Source organism: Platalea leucorodia, assembly GCF_965183815.1.
Source record: "Platalea leucorodia genome assembly, chromosome: 2".
In the NCBI taxonomy this organism is placed as follows: Eukaryota; Metazoa; Chordata; class Aves; order Pelecaniformes; family Threskiornithidae; genus Platalea; species Platalea leucorodia.
This window is the reverse complement of record NC_138824.1, coordinates 15,889,489-15,910,443: the sequence shown is the minus strand read 5'-3', so window position 1 is coordinate 15,910,443 and position 20,955 is coordinate 15,889,489.

The following is a 20,955-nucleotide window of genomic DNA, read 5'->3' as shown; positions in this document are numbered from 1 at the left end:
AGGTGGAGACAAGATATGGGTAATGAAATTCCTTGCTTGAGGGCACCAGCTGATCACCTCTGGGGTGCAAGGCAAGAGTTTACCTCCCTGATGGCTGCCTGAAGAGCCCAGAGCAGATGCTGACACATATTACTGGAGTGCTTGGTCTTTCCTTGAAACATAAGTTGCTGCCCAAAGGTGGGATACAGGCTCTGCAGGAGGTTTCCACACCCCAACTGCATCTAACCTCTCCCTTGTGAGGAGCCAAGGCAAAGCAGGCAGAGCGGGTGCCACCAACACCTCCTGTTTGGTTTATCTGAGCCTGACAGAGGTACATGGGGCTCCCCTTTGTGTCTGCCAGGATTTCTGCTCTCTTCCCAGCTCAGTCTGGCTGCCTTTTGCTTTGCTTTTGGTCAGGGAGCCAGATCCCACTAGCACCTACACCTGTGAGTTAACTTGCCTGCAAGAAATGTGCGCTAAGTTCACATGAACTGAGCCGCTTGCTCGTGGAGATGTGATAATACCGTTATGTCTTCAGGGCAAGAACTGCCTAATTTAGCAGGTCTCATTTTTATTTAGCCAGACATCACCTGGAGACAGCTGATGGCAGCTCCCTGCTCCCGGGCTCGGAAAGGCTTGGGAATCACTACTGGCCATGTACCCCATTTTGTGCAGTGGCTGTTGGGATCCACACTTGCTCATAGGGACATCTGTAATAATCCCAAATAGCCTCCGGTCCTAAACAGGACCACCTACTGGTCGAGCATGCTAGGATGTTTGCAGCCTTCAGGTAGATGAAGGAAATTCATTAAAACAATTCCCTTGCGAGTGAAATGTGTATGTGTGTGTCTGTATGTGCATGTGTGTATGAAATAAAACATAAAGGAAGAGAAAATTTACATGAGTTTTCTGACCATTAAAAGCCAGTTTCTGGTAATCAGATTATGAGCCCAGTTGACTCAGATTCTCGGCTTCTGTAATTTATTGCTAGTTTTAACAGCTGCCACTCTTCTTATGATCAGGTTCCTGTGAGCTGGGGAAGCAAAATACATCCTTAAAGCACTTTGCGTTCCTAAAGGGGATTGAAGTAATCCTAGACCTTGTTACATTTCCATTTTTAACTGAATTAGTGAGCCTGTTAATATGTGCAGCAATTAGACTTTTCTTTGCAAATAGAGATGGTTCCAGAAGAAATCTTTTTTTAATATATCTATCCTCATCACTATCAGGAAACCATTTTCTCTACATTAATTACATGTGCATTTAAATTCCATTTTGAATGGGCTCCACCAGTCTGAGACCCTTGAAGTGCAGCTACCTCTGAGGAGAAAACACTCATAAAACTATTCAGTCCATTGCAGAGTATTGATAGGGAAGAAAGTTCTGCTGAGGGTCTTGAGGGTTTATGCCTGTTCTTGCAAGAATTTTTATAAGATATTTATGTCTATTTGGAATTGACATTTTCTAAGACTGTCTATAAAAGAAGATTCCATGGCAACCTGGAGGTTTCAGTTTATCTGTTCTGGCTGCTTTCTAAAAGGGAACCATGTATCTATAATTCTAGCATTTACAGTATATCTGAGTTTATGTACAAAAACATTGCTAAGTTCATTGATTAGGTATTGATCATTTTATTTTTACCAAAGGAAAATGCAGAACTCCCTGTATCTAAAGTATTTCTTTGTGCATTGTGTTTTTAGTACAAGTTGTACATCAATTCCAGAAAATTTACTTGTACTGTTCTTTTAAGCGAGGTGAGTGATCGATGTGACTGATGGAACTCATGTAATCCAGACTTCTTCCTTTCTGTGTTGCAGGAAGCAACAGGGCATAGAATCCTCTCCTTTCTGCATGTAAAGATGCTTGGTCAGTCAGCTGCACAGGAAAGCTATTGTTTTATAGATTCTTATAGTACCTTGATCTATCATCCTTTTCTAATAGCTGTCTGACGGCTTACACTTAATGAGCCTTACAAGGCAATACCAAAATGAGTATGGCTGCTGTCTCATCCTTTGAACAGCATCCAGACCACTATGAACATGTGTTGTAGTTTAACCCTGGTAGGCAGCTAAGACCCAAGCAGCCACTCTCTCATTCCTCCCCAGTGGGATGGGGGAGAGAATTGGAAGGGTAAAAGTGAGAAAACTCATGGGCTGAGATAAAGACAGTTTAATAGGTAAAGCAAAAGCTGCACACACAAGCAAAGCAAAATAAAGAGTTAATTCACTGCTTCCCATCGGCAGGCAGGTGTTCGGCCATTTCCAGGAAAGCAGGAATCATCATGCATAACAGTTACTTGGGAAGACAAACGCCGTAACTCTGAACATGCCCCCCCTTCCTTCTTCTTCCCCCAGCTTTATACGCTGAGCATGATGTCATATGGTACGGGATATCCCTTTGGTCAGTTGGGGTCAGCTGTCTTGTCTGTGTCCCCTCCCAACTTCTTGTGCACCCCCAGCCTACTTGCTGGGGCAGCGTGAGAAGCAGAAAAGTCCATGACTCTGTGTAAGCACTGCTCAGCAATAACTAAAACATCCATGTGTTAGAATCATAGAATCATTAAGGTTGGAAATGACCTCTGAGATCATCAAGTCCAACCTGTTAACCTAACTGCCAGGTCCACCTCTAAACCATGTCCCTAGACACCACATCCACATATTTTTTGAACACTTCCAGGGACTATGTGATTGCACCACTTCCCTGGGCAGTCTGTTCCAATGCCTAACCACTCTTTCTGTGAAGAAATTTTTCCTAATATCCAATCTAAATCTCCCCTGGCACAACTTGAGGCCATTTCGTCTCATCCTGTTGCTTGCTACCTGGGAGAAGACACCAACCCCCTGTCGTGGTTTAACCCTAGCCAGCAACTAAGCACCACGCAGCCGCTCGCTCACTCCCCACCAGTGGGATGGGGGAGAGAATCGGAAGGGTAAAAGGGAGGAAACTCGTGGGTTGAGATAAAGACAGTTTAATAATTCAAGTAAAATAAATTAGAACAGTTAAATAGACAAAGCAAAAACCGTGCACGCAAACAAAACAAAACAAGGAATTCATTCACTACTTCCCATTGTCAGGCAGGTGTTCAGCCATCCCCAGGAAAGCAGGGCTCCATCATGCGTAACGGTTACTTGGGAAGACAAACGCCATCATACCCAATGTCCCCCCCTTCCTTCTTCTTCCCCCAGTTTATATCCTGAGCATGACGTCATATGGTATGGAATAGCCCTTGGGCCAGTCTGGGTCAGCACACCCCCCCCCCCCGCCCCCGGCTGTGCCCCCTCCCAGCTTCTTGTGCCCCCAGCAGAGCAGGGGAAGCTGAAAAGTCCTTGACCAGTGTGAGCGCCACTTAGCACCTATTCAGCAACAGCTTAGCACTACCTAGCAAGAACCAAAGCATCAGTGTATCATCGACATTGTTCTCATCCTAAACCCAAAACACAGCCCCATACCAGCTACCAAGACGAAAATTAACTCTATCCCAGCTGAAACCAGGACACCCCCACCTTGCTACAACCTCCTTTCAGGTAGTTGTAGAGAGCAATAAGGTCTCCCCTCAGTCTCCTCTTCTCCAAACTAAACAATCCCAGCTCCCTCAGCTGCTCCTCATAAGACTTGTTCTCTAGACCCTTCAACAGTTTTCACTAGACCAGGTTGCCCAAAGCCTCATCCAACCTGGCCTTGAACACTTCCAGTGATGGGGCATCCACAACTTCTCTGGACAATCTGGTCTAGTGCCTCACCACCCTCATCATAAAAAAATATCTTCCTTATGTCCTATCTAAATCTACCCTCTTTCAGCTTAAAGCTGTTGCCCCTTGTCCTGTTAGGCCCTGGTAAAAAGTCTCTTTCCATCTTTCTTACAAGCCCTCTTTATATATTGAACTGTCGCAATAAGGTGTCCCCAGAGCCTTCTCTTCTCTAGGCTAAGCAACCCCAGAGATGATGGCTCTGTGCCCATGGTGCAGAGAAATGGGTCATGATGGTGTCTTTGCAGATGGAGACATTAGAGTCTTGCCTAGGGAAGCAAAATGAATGAGCTGTGGGTTTTCACATACTGAGCAAGACAGGCACACTTGCTCCTGCCCAGACCCTAGTCCTGAGATCCCTAGGTGGGGATGGTCCTTTCTTCCAGCACAGACCCTGGTCCTATGCTGAAAAAGACTGCCTGACCTCCAATGTAGACAGACTGTGGGATTGTCCCAGGCAACACACCCCTTAATAGCTGGCTACAAACCCAGATCAAAACATCTGCATCCATCCAGAACGTGCCCAGCATCAGCTACATGAGGCACACAACATGTGGGGAGATGATTGCTCTGCTGTTGCTTGCTTGTGGCACTGAGAAGTGCACAGTGATTCCCTTCAGGATACCTTGTTAGGACAGAAAGAGCATTTTTGAACAGTTATTTGTAAGCCAGCCCTCCTTTGGTCTGTTTGCATGGGAGACACATGGCTGTTTTGAAAGGAGTCTGAACAGTATTTAATTATTCATGTGGTCTCTGAGAGGATCAGTAGGTATCTCCTGCATCGAGCCACTGAGGACTTGTCCTGTCACATTGTCTAAATCAAAACACAGCTCCTAAACCTGCATGACTTCAATAACCTTAGTGGAGCCTTGTTGGCTTTGATGGAACAAGTGGACATGACATCAGATGCCAAGGATTTGCTTGTCATCTCCATTGTAGCTTACTTGGGGATGCTTGCTGGGCTACAGAAATCTGTCACAGACTAATCTGCTTGGGATGACAAGGAAGCTGGAGCTGAAGCCTTGATGTATGAATCTTCTGTGCTGATAACTCTCTGCTGAGCTTTGATGAATGCATAAAGAGTTGGCAGATGAGTGGAGTTTTTGATTAACTGTGCTAGTCTACGCACACTCAAGCTTCAGTGAGATCATATATTGTCAGCCTGCTGTCTCTTGTGTGCTGAATTCTCATTTAAGCTTTTGTATTTAACTGAAAATTCTGATTTCGCTTTCACTATGGAGTTTAAAATGAAGTTCAAATCAGACATAATTTACAGCATTATAAAGACTGTGTAATATTTTCTGTCTCTGTAAGTAGCTTTGAGATGGAATTACCTTTAATGTTTATAACTTCTTGTATTCACATTTGCATTAATGCATTTTCCTTAACAAGATAAAAATATTTCTCCACTGAGCACATCTGTATGGAGTTGTGCTCATGAATATTTTTGTCCCAGGTATCAAGTTCCTCCATTTCTGCAAAAAAGAAGTTAACTTCTGTTTTTTAAAGGGCAACTTGAATGTAAATGAATCATCCAGACATGGATGAAGATTTAACAATTGCTAGGAAGATCAGAATTTAGATTACAACATGCAAAGATGAATAGCTGCATCCTGAGGAAAGCAAACAAATATATAGCAAATTATGTATTCCCAAATGTATAAGAGAAGAGAAACAGTGCATCCTGCTCTTCTTGTAATAATGCAGTTTATTCAAGCAGTGCCTAGACAGCCACCAAGATGGGGAACCATTATCCTAATCATGGACAAACACAACAGGTTATACAATTTCTGTTCTGCTTTGTTTGTGTCCTGAAAGCAAAGTGAGGCTGTAGGAACAAGGACAGACATATAATACAGAAACAGTCAATACTGCACAGTGCAAGTATGGCTCCAAGGTGCCTTACTGCGTTTTATGTTTTCATTTTGTAGTTTGCAGTTTTGTTATCCTAAATATTGGACCTGTTCTTGCAGTACTTAGTTTTCATCAAGTTTCCATTCAGTCAGTGTGTCAGACTGTCTGCTGGTGAAAACCAGCCTGGCTTAACTACAGTGTTCTCCTGATTCATATTAGCTGGAGTATACCTCAATACATGGTACAGAAACTTTTCAGAACCAACATCAGATCTCATTTTTGTAGCATAACTGTATTGACTATAGGAGTTAATCCAGTTTACAACCATGCAGGAGAGATGCAGGTACCCTGTCTCTGACCCATGAGCTTGTACCTCTTTATACTTGACCTCAGCTTGTCCCTATGATTGCAGTAAAGCGTTTGCCTGATGAAGAACAATATGGCCTCATCTGCTGTATTCTTATGTACAATTTCGCTAGCTACTATCCGTTTTCTCCAATAAAATCACTATGGAGAATTAACCCAGCAATATATGTTTTTTAATAATTATTGTATATTACAATTATTCAATAATTGTAATATATTGTCTCATTACTCTATCTTGAGACACCTCTGTCTGTTGGCATCAGGGATATTCTATTTGTAAGAATACCATCTCTTTCAATTATTATTTGTGTACAGGAATACTCCATTATTTTATTTCAGTTAAACAGAGCATAAAATCTAACTCAATAAAACATAAAACATCACAATAGAGCAATTTGTTCCAGGCAAGTCATCTTCACGGTATGATACTCCTGGAAAGGAAGGGACAAGGGGGGAATAACATGCACTGGGTTTTACCTTCCATGTTTTGCATTCCTCAGTGCACATGTTTCAGAGAAGCCTCTCAGCTTCTTTTATCTCCTTTTCATTATGATGGGTAATGGTAACACTTATTGCCTCCACCCTTTCCTGTACCCTTTAGTGTTTCTAAGCCATGCAGGACTCCAGTCAAAATTCATGGTCTGGGTGTGCTACTGAGGGTTTGCTGCTAGTGTGGTTCTGCAGCCTGATGTATTGACGATGTTTAAATATGTTTACAGCCTCTGTACGTCCTGTCAGCTGTTCTTTCTGCAGAAACCCCCAAGAGGTCGTTAGGAAGAATTGGTCACAACTGAAGAGTTCTGAAAACACAATTTCCACTGTCCTTTATAGGGACAGTGCCATTTACAGCTATATTGAGCCACGAAGATGGTGAAGGGTTTAGAGAGGAAGCCGTATGAGGAGCGGTTGAAGTCACTTGGTCTGTTCAGCCTGGAGAAGAGGAGACTGAGGGGAGACCTCATCACGGTCTACAGCTTCCTCACAAGGGGAAGAGGAGGGGCAGGCGCTGATCTCTTCTCCCTGACGACCAATGATAGGACCCGAGGGAACGGCAGGAAGATATGCCAGGGGAGGTTTAGGCTGGACAGTAGGAAAAGGTTCTTCACCCAGAGGGTGGTGGAGCACTGGAACAGGCTCCCCCAGGAGGTAGTCACGGCACCAAGCCTGACAACATTTAAGAAGCATTTGGACAACACCCTCAGACATGTGGTGTGAATTTTGGGGTTGTCCTATGCAGGGATAGGAGTTGGACTCAATGATCCTTGTGGGTCCCTTCCAACTCAGGACATTCTATGAGTCTATGATTCTGTTTCTGGCAGAATGCCCCTCTGTGCCCAAAAGAAGTAGGAGAAACCAATGAAATGTGGCTGACATCTTTCTTTTATTGCAATGGGGATCTCCCAAGTTTTGAGTTAGACGTGAAGAATTAAAGAAAATAGGTTCCAAAGCCAGTTCATTTCATCTATGTTGGGATTAAAAAAACATTAAAAGGTCTGTCTCCTACTACCCCCAAAGCCTGATATGCATGATCTGTTTGCTTTTAGCAGTCATCCCGTCTCTACTGAAAGGTATGTGAACCATTAAATGGTACAGTGAAAAACAGAAAAAGAGGAAAAATCCCCCACACTTTGAGCTAACAAAGGGTCTAGTTCACTGCTTTTGAACATAATCTAACATTTCCAGTACACCAGCCTTCAGCGATTTTTAAGTTGTATTTCAAAGTAACTGAGTGTATTTCAGGGCGCACCCTTCCATGCTTGGGGACCCTGAGTTCTGGTCGTAGCTGGTGATCGTCCTTTCCTACCTTACTCATTTTAAATTATACCATCTACTTAGAAACTTCATCCCTTTTTAGAGAGTTTTAAATAGTTTGGATGTTTGTCTACTTAAAATGTCTCTCCAAATTCTGTGATTTTATACTCTAATTATCTATTTAAAAAAGAAAAAAACATTAGAAGACTACATTTTCTACAGTTCCCAATACTTTGGTTACTTTGCTCAATACACTTTTAAGACTCCAGTTTTCATAAACACTCATTTTCTTGGAGCAGCAGTCCCCTCAAAAGTGTCTCTGTTCAATTAGTAAATGACATTGATCACCATGGATATGATGTATTTTATATAAATTATTGCTCTGAAAGTAAGATGTCAAGACATCATAGCTGGCCATTTAGACTTTATCTAAAGCACTTGGAGAGAAAGGGGCTTCTCTTTTCAGATTGCAAAAAAGGCCTTTTACTGAAGACTTAATGGAGGAAAATATTTATAAGTTCAAGAGATGGTTCATTCCACCTACCTTACATACTAATTTTAGCACAGGATGGAAGGACTGTTACACCTTCACTTTAAAAAAAAAGTAGGGCTGCAAAATAAAGGTGAGCAAAATTCAGTCACAGGGAGTGTTTTATGATAGCTGGTGCCAAAGCAAGCTGCCCTGCCACAGCTCCCAGCAGGCCAGGGGAACCAGGACAAGGCTCTCAGGACTGACAGCTACACCGGGATTTTAGGTCGCATCTTGACAGCTGAGGGTGACTTGCCAGGCCAAGTGAAAGCCATATCTGGTTCCAGTTTGGACCAGCTAACTTGGTTGGAAAACACCCAAATAGAGATGGGAGTAATTATGTGTAGAGAAAAATACTTTGGTATTACTCCCAAGTAAAATCCTGTGTCAACACTGCAGCAAAAACACAGGAGAGCTGGGGTTTGCTGGGTACCAAATCCTCATGAAATCCTTAACAGCACAAGACAGGATTTTTCATAAGATTCATAACTCTAAAGGATTAGTGAGCCTGAGGCACTTCTGAAGCCCCGTTCATAATTATCAAAATATCACATCCCATATTCTGAATTCTGAAGGGAAATGTTAGTGTCTGTGGCTTCAGGATTGTTTTCCGTACTGTGGGATACAGCCATGTTACTCAGTGAATTTGAAATTTTTAATAGTAGTCTTGTTTGTCTGAAAATATATGTCTTTTGTATTTCTGTTCCAGCACCCACAACAAACCCCAAATGTTATAGTAATCTGTAGGAACAAAATAGTATGAAAAAACAGGGCACATGCCCTAACAAATACAGTGAATACAACCTATCTCCTATCGCAAGCCTGTTTCACTGTACTATGCCACTCATGCCAGTAGAGTCAGGGCAAAGAATTTCAAGCGCCACATCCTTTGGAGTCGTAAGCAGGCAGACAATTTATCCATAAGGGATCTAAAATTGTAGTCGCATTTTGGAGGAAAGACTAAGATACGTACAGTCAAAGTGTCCCAACTCTGGAAACCAAATTTTCTAGTGATAGAAATCGGTCCCTGAAGTCCACAAAAAATGTACTCATGTATCTTGGGTTAAATCAAATCTTTGTTTACAAAGCAAATTAATTCTCTTGACATATAATTTTAGTATTAACTGCTTGAAGACACTTGATTTTGTGATTGGATAATATGTAAAAGAAACTGAATTAGGCTCATCCTAGATGTTTAATTTAATTTATTTTGGTATCCTTTTAGATGTGAAGAAATATGTTTAGATTTCAAAACAGAAAAATCTTCTGAACTGAGGAATAAAATCTTTTGTACTGCAGCTATCCTAGATGGACACTCTAAAGTGTTAAAAACCTTTTTTTAATCTTTTATTTAGGACTGGTTTCAATGTACTTGCCTTCTCAGGAGATTTTTGGTTCTAATGAATCATCGTTTTCCAATGGAAAACAAAAATCAGCATAAATTTCTTAATCAGCCCTATGAGAAAAAAACCCAACCAGTAAGTTCTGCTGTTCATCACAGCCATGGCCCCCACTGCACAGAGCTGTTTAAGGTCCAATTAATTCAGTGAGGCATTTCATTATCTGGTGTGAACCAGCACAGTTTCACTGGAGACAACAGAGACAGGTTGATTTACAGTTGCTGGGAGTGTCCATGTAAATTTTCCAACTCTTCCATGGCATTTTACTAGATCCATCCCTTCTGATGATTTACGTGAATGACGCTCCCCTAGACAAGTCTTCAAGGTGGTCATAGTGGAATATAGCTAACAAATAATTTCTGGGATGTGAGATCTACGGTAAAATCTCACACAGATTAAACAACCCACACAATGAGTTAGGCCGAAGATCCACCCCCAAGTCCTCCCCTGTCTCCAGCAACAACCAGCAGCAGATGCTTTGAGCTGAGAGCAAAGATGGTCCCTCAACAGATGTATCGCTCTTCTTGGCCTTCCAAGAAAACCACTGCAAGGCCTTCCATAATATTAAAAACAGATAATGCATAGTATGCTATGAAAACAGATAAAATATTTTTGCAGTTCTGACAGAAAGACTACATATAAGGAAGACATTTTTTACAATGAGGGTAGTGAAACACTGAAACGGGTTGCCCAGAGAGGTGGTAGATGCCCCATCCTTGGAAACATTCAAGGCCAGGCTGGATGGGGCTCTGAGCAACCTGATCTATTTGTAGATGTCCCTGCCCATTGCAGGGGGGATGGACTAGGTGATCTTTAAAGGTCCCTCCCATCCCAAAGCATTCTATGATTCTATGAAAGTGTATCTCCTGCCTGTCCTTATTCTCTGTTAATCCATTTCTCTTCTATTAAAAGATCGAAGCCTGGCAGCAGTGGGAAAAGGTGTCTGCCTGCTCTGGGCAGCTGGAACCACTGGGGAACGGAGGGGACCTTCCACCATGGAAACAACCAGACCTTTGTAATCAAAGGGACCTTCTGGAGAATGGGGCAGAGAAAGCAGACAGAGGGCAGAGACCCTGCTACACCACCAGAAACTGGGTAGCCTCTGTAAAGAGCAAAGCCCAGGCCTCCAGATTTGAAGGAAAAACAATTTTCTCGAGAGGTCCAGAGAGGACTGTGCAGTGTTATTGCAAAATAATTAAGAAATTAAAGTTTCTTTTATCCTGAGTATTTTTGCAGAGAAAATAAGGATTTCTCTGCACAACACCTACCTCTGAAGCAGTTCCGTCTGTAGGTGGGAATAAAATGTGATCTATTTAAAAATAACTTTACAATTAAAAGGTATTTTAAAGATAAATTTAGAGCCAATGTTGCTTTAAAGTAAAACTGCAAAAATAAGAAAGTATTGGCTTAATGGAAATTAGAATCATAGAACTATAGAATCATAGAATGGTTTGGAAGGGACCTTAAAGATCATCTGGTTCCAACGCCCCTGCCTTGGGCAGGGACAACTTTCACTAGATCAGGTTGCTCAAAGCCCCATCCAACCTGGCCTTGAACACTTCCAATGATGGGGCATCTGCAGCTTCTCCGGGCAACCTGTTCCAGTGCCTCACCACCCTCATAGTAAAGAACTTCTACCTTATATCTAATCTAAATCCACCCTCTTTCAGTTTAAAGCCATTACCCCTTGTCTTATCACTACATGCCCTTGTAAAAAGTCCCTCCCCAGCTTCCTTGTAGGCCCCTTTCAGATACTGGAAGGCTGCTATAAGGTCTCCCCGGAGCCTTGTCTTCTCCAGGCTGAACAACCCCAGCTCTCTCAGCCTGTCTTCATAGAAGAGGTGCTCCAGCCCTCTGATCATCTTTGTGGCCCTCCTCTGGACTCGCTCCAACAGATCCATGTCTTTGTTATGTTGGGGGCCCCAGAGTTGAACGCAGTGCTCCAGGTGGGGCCTCACAAGAGCGGAGTAGAGGGACAGAATCAACTTCCTCGGCCTGTGGGCCACGCTTCTTTTGGTGCAGCCCAGGATACGGTTGGCTTTCTGGGCTGCAAACACACATTGCTGGGTCATGTTGAGCTTCTCATCAACCAACACTCCCAAGTCCTTTTCCTCAGGGCTGCTCTCAATCCATTCCCCACCCAGCCTGTATTTGTGCTTGGGATTGCCCTGACACATGTGCAGGACCTTGCACTTGACCTTGTTGAACTTCATGAGGTTCACATGGGCCCACCATTCCAGCCTGTCAAGGTCTCTCTGGATGGCATGCCTTCCTTCCAGCGTGTTGACCACACCATGCAGCTTGGTGTCGTCAGCAAACTTGCTGAGGGTGCACTCAATCCCACTGTCCATGTCGCTGACAAAGATGTTTTAAACTGCACTGGTCCCAATACTGGCCTCTGAGGGACACCACTCGTCACTGATCTCCACTTGGATATCAAGCTGTTGACCACAACTCTTTGAGTGCAACCATCCAGCCAATTCCTTATTCACCCAGTGGTCCACCTGTCAAATCCATGTCTCTCCAATTTAGGAGCAAGGATGTGATGTGGGACAGTGTCAAATGCCTTGCACAGGTCCAGGTAGGTGACATCTGTTGCTCTTCCCTTATCCACCAACACTGTAACCCCATCATAGGAGGCCACCGAATTTGTCAGGCATGATTTGCCCTTAATGAAGCCATGTTGGCTGTCACCAGTCACCTCCTTATTTTCCATGTGCCTTAGCATAGTTTCCAGGAGGATCTGCTCCATGATCTTGCCAGGCACAGAGGTGAGGCTGACTGGCCTGTAGTTCCCAGGGTCTTCCTTTTTTCCCTTTTGAAAAATGAGGGTTATGTTTCCCCTTTTCCAGTCAGTGGGAACTTCACTGGACTGCCATGACTTCCAGTGGCTTAGCAACTTCATCCACCAGTTTCCTCAGGACCCGTGGATGCATCTCATCAGGTCCCATGGACTTGTGTACCTTCAGGTTCCTTAGATGGTCTCGAACCTGATCTTCTACAGTGGGCAGTTCTTTGTCCCTGCCTTTGCCTTCTGCAACTTGGGCAGTGTGGCTTGAGCACTTGCCGGTGAAGACTGAGGCAAAAAAGTTGTTGAGTACCTCAGCCTTCTCCATATCCTGGGTAACCAGGTCTCCCGTTTCCTTCTGGAGAGGGCCCACTTCTTCTCTAGTCTTCCTTATAGAATTTTTTCTTGTTGCCCTTGATGTTCCTGGCCAGATTTAACTTGGCTAGCTCCCCTCATCTAATGAAGGGTCATGGGCAACCTCTAATGTTATGATATTTGGCTTATCTTGTCAATGAAGGAGCACTGGGATGTGAACCTTGTGGTAAGCAATTTACTTGAATATGTGGACATCAAATGAAATAAAAAGATGACATGGTGGTAGCTGAAACATTGTGACCACCTGATCATAAAAAAAAGCAAAAAGAAAGTTCAGAATCCAGAAAAAATTAGCAAAATGAGTTGAAGGTGGTTAGATGGAAAATAACTTTTTTTTCTGTTTAGAGACTCTGAAAGACTGTGATTTTTTTGTTCAGGAGGAAATTATTAGAAGAGATATCATAAACATGTATAAAGTAACAAATCTAGAAAGAAAAATCCAGTTTCTCACAAGTATCTTTTGGGCTCAAAATTTCAGACAACTCAAATAAGGTTTGTACATACATATATGCGCATTACAGGAATATTCAGGGATATATTAGTTAACATAGGGTCCCCTGGAATGCGAACTAAATCTGTCCTTTGGAAAAACTAAGACAGCCTGTAGTTTGTGGGAAAGAGAAGGAAACTCAAAGAGCTTTACTGTACTGCTTTTGCCTATTGCTGGGTACGCTACAATTTTTTTTGTAATATATAGTAGTGGCCGCTGGCCAACAGTGGTGGCATGCTGGATCAGTTGGCACATAGTCCTGATCAAAACCAGCAATTTTCACCTTGCATTCAAGAACTGATAGGGTGCTTCCTAAAGTTGACTCATCTTTGCATTATTCCACTGCACAAATATTTTCTATGTTGGAAGGCATACAGTTCTTCATCAAGTTGATATTTTTATACTGTGAATTAAATCCTACTCTTCAGGGCAGCCGACATGATGCTAGTGGCTGACTGGTCTTCAGACTGCAATTGCATCAGATTCAAACAGTGAAGCACTCTCTACCATTCCTCAACAAGCATGGCAGATTCGTTATTTGGGATTCTTCAATTATTTTAAATCTTTTTCTATTTAATTTTTAGCTTTCTTTTTATTTAATTTTATTCTGTTTTACCATCAACTTTTTATTGGTTTGTTAATTGCCATGTTTCACTTGCTTTTTTGAAGACTGCATCAGCTTTCTTGTACTTCAGTTTAGACTGGTTTCCAGTTTCACCAGTTTGGATCTTTTCATTTCCATCCAATGAAAGAGAATGAATTCAATGAATAGTAGAATAAAATATATTTCAAAATCTAGTTTAAGCTATTTAAAAATGAGCTTTACAGGGATTAATTGCATTGGTGTCATAGACACATGACAGGGTAATTTTGACTTGCCTGTGGCAATACAAATTTCACATCTCATCAGCTCACTCCTAGAAGCAGCTTTGTGCTAGGAAGTGATCAGCTTGAAACTTTCAGGTCTGTTCCTTGTCATTTCAGGATTCCATCAGGAAATGCAGTCGGGATATTTTTATTCATATTAATTCCTATGATTATGTTGTTGCTGCTCCAGGCGATCCCTAGAAGCAGGTGTGATACAGCCTACTCTTTTATATGAACTGGATCATAACTGCCAAGAGAAAAGTTTCTTCATTCTCTCCTAACACTTATTTCAGTTAAGTTTTCCCTCATTTTAACTTACCTTAATGGCCAGCCAGATATCAGATGAGTTAGTGGAAGGAAGGAAGGAAGGAAGGAAGGAAGGAAGGAAGGAAGGAAGGAAGGAAGGAAGGAAGGAAGGAAGGAAGGAAGGAAGGAAGGAAGGAAGGAAGGAAGGAAGGAAAACATGGATATCCCTTCTTACTGATGATATGTCTTTGCACCAGTTATTTGACAAAGCAGCAGTATCTGCAAAGTAAAAATTGTTTGTTTACCTCTTTTCCACTGTCCTGGTTTCAGCTGGGATAGAGTTGATAGAGTCCAAGTAACCGTTACGCGTGATGGAGCCCTGCTTTCCTGGGGATGGCTGAACACCTGCCTGCCGCTGGGAAGTAGTGAATGAATTCCTTGCTTTGCTTTGCTTGTGCGTGCGGCTTTTGCTTTACCTATTAAACTGTCTTCATCTCAACCCATGAGTTTTCTCACTTTTACTCTTCCGATTCTCTCCCCCATCCCACCGGGGGGGAGTGAGCGAGCGGCTGTGTGGTGCTTAGTTGCTGGCTAGGGTTAAACCACGACATCCACCTTTCAGGATGATTATTTATTCAGCATCTGAGAGAGAGGCACAGATGGTACGCAGGTTAAGAGATAACCTACCCTGGAGGACAGCATGCCTGAGTGTAGCAAAAGCAATAAAATTAATGAAGGCTTCTCCTTGAAGAAGTATGCTGTTGTACTGAAGAGTGACAGTAAATACACTGGCCTGGCATTCCTGCTCTGGTAAAGACCAAGCAGGAAATTGAGATCCTCAGCTGTTGTAAAATGGCACAACACTACTCACTCTCTCCCTCCATATCTCTCTCTCGAGCTTCTTGTTGTACAGCTTAGTTCCTTTTTCCCAACTTCTCCCACATTGTGCAAGTCCCTGTACACTGTATCAAATTATTCTCCTGACTCCATCAATAAGTTTAAAGCTTTTTTAACAGTTAGCAAATGGTTCCTCTAAAACATGACTTAAAAATCCATGCTGACCTTTCTTGATTTTAAAATAGTTGAGTATCAAATTTTATTGGTTTACAATTTCAGTAAGTTTTGCAAACATAGAAAAAAGTCTTTACTGTTAAAAAAGTGAACTTTTCATTCCCCTAGAACCACAGCCCACTTAAATGATGGGTTAGACATCATATTGGGTAGTGAGGCAACATTATGCCTGACTTTCTTTAGGACTCTTGGATGAGGACCATCTGGCCCTGACAACTGGCTACTTACTAGTCATTTTCTCAGTTTCTTCTAAAACTGCTTATTTTGACAGGTCAGTTCAAGATGAACCTTAAGGCTCATCCCTTATTTAAAAAAGAAAAAGAAAGAGAGAGAGAAATCAGTGTGGGAACCTCCCTCAGCTTTTCTGAAATGAATACTGATGTAAAGAATTTAGGTTTGTGTTGTCGTCTTATCTTCTCCGAGTACTCCTTTTACACTTCAGTCATCTAATAACCCAATACTCTCCTTGGCAGGCATCCTGCTTCTGATGTGTTCAGAACATTTATTTTTGTTTTTATGCCTTAAGTGAGGTTCCTCTAAATTGTTTTTGGCCTGCCCTATTCTGGTTTTACATTTCATTCATCCGTTTATTCTGTGAACTCATTCATTTTCCATTGACTTACCCCTGAACTTGTTGATAGCTTATGAGGCAGCAGTAAAACTGAAGGACTTGCAGGTCATTTCTATATAGAGCCCAAAGTAGCAAGAGCAGAGTGACATTATTTTCTCACTGTAATTCATACACTTTGCTTGGAACAATGAACATGTAACTAATCCACCATTCTTTTGTTCAGAGATAGAAGCAGAGCATAATTCAGGTTGGAGGGGACCCTGGAAGGTCCCCAATAGCAGGGTCAGCTCTGAGGGCAGAACAGATTACTCAAGGTTTTATCCAGTCAAGTTTTCAAAATCTCCAAGTGTGGCAACTGCATAACCTTTCTGGGCAACCTGTGCCACTGCCGAACTGTCCTCATGGTGAAAACACTTTCCCTATATACAGTTAGCTATAACAACCCCTGTCCCCTGTCCTCCTGCCATGGAACTTGATAACCTCCTTGTAGGCAATGGAAAGCTGCTAATAAGTCCTTCCCAGCAAAGCTGTCTCTTCTCCAGGCTGAACAAGTCCAGCTCCTTAAGTCTCTCCTCATAAGGCATGTGCTCCAGCCCCTTGAGCATCTTGGTGGCCTCCACTGAACTGCCTCAAGTTTTCCAATGCCTTTCTTGTATTGGAGGACTCAGAACTGTCCAGTCATTCCTGAACTAAGCATTCCTCTCTTGCCTCTGCAAACTGCTGGCTTGTGCCACTCTCTCTCAAGTCAGCCACAATTTTGGTGTCTGAATGCTGTTCCCTTTCTCCACAATCTTAGCCAAAACCAGCCATGGAATCTATGGCTGTGTCTAAACTAGGAGACCTAGGACTGTGCCCAAGTTACCTTGTCGACATTCCCTTGCAATGAGAGAGACAGGCTGTGCATGAGGCACTCTCTTGCATCCTGATTTCTACAGAAAAGACCAAGGGACTGTTATCCCCGCTGTGTGCAGCTGTGGAAAGTACCGCTCCAGAAGGTCTAATGAAGAAGCCAAAACAGTACGTCAGCTACTGACTAATATCCTTGTAACGCTTTGAGAGGCAGTCATGGCATTGTTTCTTGTTTTTATTTAAAAATTTTAATCATAGCTTTAAGGTGTGAATACCAAAAGTGAAGTGCCTTCCCTAGACAATCCTACTGATGAGTTTGTTTCCCTTTTATTACGAAGGGCACAAAAGCAATGATCACATTTACTTAGGGGCTCACTTGTTCCTGCTGCTGATTCTTCATGGAACTCTGACTACACGAGGAATTATCTGTGCGAGAGGATCTTTCTTTAAAGCAAATGTAATTTTCAACAACAAAGAACAAATTATGGCATTCAACCTCAGATGCCAAAAGAAAAAGTGTAATCTCTCCTTCCCATGGGGAGCCTGTGAGGATGGAGTCCGGTGAAGTTACTCCTAGAGAAAGGGATTGAGGGAAAAAATTCTTGACCCTCTACGAACAGGAGAAAGAAAAACTGGAAGCAAAAGGTTAGAAAAGAATAAGAAGGGGTTTCATGTAGATGATACTAGAACACAATTGGCCAGTGTCTATTTTCATTGAAACAGTAACAGATCACTGTGCTCTTTATGATAGATGCAACTTCTACTCCTTCACATCTCTTTGCATCCCATCCCCTCCTTAACTTATCAGGAGAATTCTTCCCAGCATTGGTGTAATCATGAGTGAAACTCTTCTTTCAGGGGATGTAGGCTAGATGTCCCAATGTGTTACATTGTGTTCAAAGTGATGAACAAAAACTGTTTCTGGATAGACGAAAATTAAGCATGCTCTTGCAAGGGACGTTTTTCATTTTCTCAGTGCCTGACAGTTGCTTCCAATGAAGAAAGTTCACACTGAAACAAACTCAACTACAAACATTTTTTTTCTTGAGTATACTTTGAAAATGCTGCAATTAGAGTAAATATAGGCTGGCTCTTGACATTCAGTTTTCTGGCTTTTTCTCTGACATACAGTCTTCTCATGATTTGCAGAAGTTATTTTTATAGATGCTAACTATTAGAGAGAGTTACACAAACTGTATATATAACTAAAGTGCTGTCTTCACAGTATCAGTGAGGTGTTTGCTCTATCTTTGTTATGTTGGAAATGTACTGGAGTCCAAACATCCCTTTAAATTCCAATTTACTAAGTTTTCTTCTCATTTTTGATATGCAATTTTCTTACAAATATCATAATATCATGCAATTTTCTTACAAATATCATGGTTAACGGTTGGACTCGATGATCTTAAGGGTCTTTTCCAACCTTAACGATCTATGATTCTATGATTCTGTGATAAGGAAAATATTTCACAGCCAACTGACTAAGAACCAGATGAAGTAGAAACGGCAGTATCAATAAATGATATTGGGAATTTCACTCATTTCATCCTTACTGGAACCCAAAGGATAGAAACACCACTTCAGAGACCCACCTACAATGAACTGGAAGGCTCCCCATTTACTGGACACTTGTCTTCCCTAAAATGGGTTTCCTGTTCTCACGTCACAGTGTTCCTGATACTGGTAGCTCAAAAGGCTACTCTTTGTTTCCAGGCATTTCACAGGATTATACAATTACAGAACAGCTGAGGTTGGAAAGCACCTCTGGAGATCACCTAGTCCTACCCCACTTCTCAAAGCGTGGTCTTCTAGAGCAGCTTGCTAAGGACTATGTCCGGCCGGGCTTTGAGTATCTCCAAGAATGAGACTCCACAACCTCTCTAGGCAACCTGTGCCAGTGCTTGGTCATCCTTAAGAGTAAAGAAAAAAATTATTACCTTTAAATGAAATTTCATGCATTTCAGTTTGTGCCCGTTGCCTCACTAGGCACCACTGAGAAGAGTCTGGCTCCATCTTCTTTCATCCCCCCCATCAGATATCTATACACACTGATATAAGCCCCCTGAACCTTCTCTTCTCCAGGCTGAACAGTCCCAACTCTCTCAGCCTCTCCTGGTATGTCAGGTGCTTCAGTCCCTTAATCACCTTCGTGGCCCTTCTCTGGAGTCGCTCCAGCATGCTCATGTCTCTCTTGTACTGGGCAGCCCAACGCTGGTCCCAGAACTCCAGATGTGTCTCACCTATACTGAGCAGAAAAGGATCACCTCCCTCGACCTGCTGGCCATGCCCTGCCTGATGCAGCCCAGGAACCTGTTGGCCCTCCATGCTGCAAGGGCATCCTTCTCCTCCCTGTTCCTTCTTCCCATGCAGATACTGAAGATGTACAGAAATAGCTGCAAACAGGCCAGAGTGGTCAGTCAGTGCCTTATCCACTTCCACAACCAAGGCACCTCTAAGTGCCGAGAAATTCACTTGGTGAATCACTTATTTCTAAAAAGAACTACATCACAACTAACTATAAGCATTTTTGTAAAACATAGCTGCTTATTCAGCACTGCTGATAAGAAAATTTCCTTCGGAACAGGCTGTTGATGCAACGTTATATATACCATAAATTGTCTTTACCTTCCAAACCCTCCCAACTTTTCTGCGCCAGTCTCTGACGCGGGTCTAGTCCACAGTACCATCTAGTGGCAGAGGTTGATATGACCATGCCCATCACAAAAACGCTCTTAACCATTGACATTTCTTAGCAACCTCAGTGGAGAGATAAAAGTGTATGAACCATCCTCTTATGACTGGAAATAGTACCATGTGGGATAGCATGAGAAGAACTCACCTTGTCAGGGACTGAGAGGAGTTAGACAGCTCTGACAATGAAACTGCCTATCCATACACTTCATAAGCATGGTTACTAATTACTTTTCCCAAAGATGACTTGTTAAGATTCTTGTTTGCTGCTGTGAAAAAATAAATGAGTCTAACACTGGGTAAAGATATGAAGTATATCTCTGAGACTTCTTTTGAAGACAACTGGGAGAGCTTGCTTTCTCCTGAGATGCAAAGCCAGTAGTAATTCTCCCAGCTGCTCCCAGTTAGAGTACACATATCTGGCATTCATCTTGGGCATCTGGTTATTGCTGTATAGGTAACTTCCTTTACAGGATCAGCAAGCTAGAGTGAACACTGGGCAGTATATTTACACTGCACTCAACTATACGAGCTCTCAGTTAATTTATGTGCTGAAAAGGAACACAGTAATGCGGATGGTTTTGATAACAAAAAAAGTAGAATAGCAATGTATTGTAACGCAGCGTGAATACCCAAATTCTTGCATTGACTGGTCTCTCATACCTACAATGCCATTCTAGAATCAGCCTGTGCAAGCTTTCTGGATATTCTATTGTGATTCTTTATGCATTATAAACCGTTCAAATAAATTAAAACTAATGAATTTAAATTTTAAAAAAAGGAAAAAACCACCCCGATTCCCACAAAGATCATACCCTAAGAACTATTTCTGAGGCAAACTGCAGTCCATATTAACAGTAATTATTGTTGTGAAGCTGTTCAGATAAGTAACACCAACTTTAATCTTTGATTTTCTAAAACACATTAGTGAAAAGTCTTTCTGTTTGTACCAAACCTACTGGAAGTGAAAAAACCTGTTCTGTTGCTTTCTAGGCATCCTACATAAAGGTCATGAGAACTAGGAATATGAAATCTAGACCTTAAAGAGAGGCATTTCTTGAAACACATCAGTTTAGTGAGCTCTGCTAGAAGCAGCTTCAGTGGCTGAAATGAAAGGAAGACACAGGGACTGGTGCTGAGTTTTGCAGCCTCGCACACAGGAGGCGATGCGCTGAGGTGAAGGACGGCCTCTCAAGCAGCAGTTTCCAAGGAAGCTTCTAATATGTGAAGAACTCAAGTGCACTCAAAGTTGTACACCTTCAGAGGAGAATGCAGCATAAGGACTCACAGAGGGTGAGCTCATTTTCTCAGATATGACCCACTCTTTATTTGTCTTCAGACTCTTCTACATGTAGTTTCTTATTCACACCTTTCATTTTCA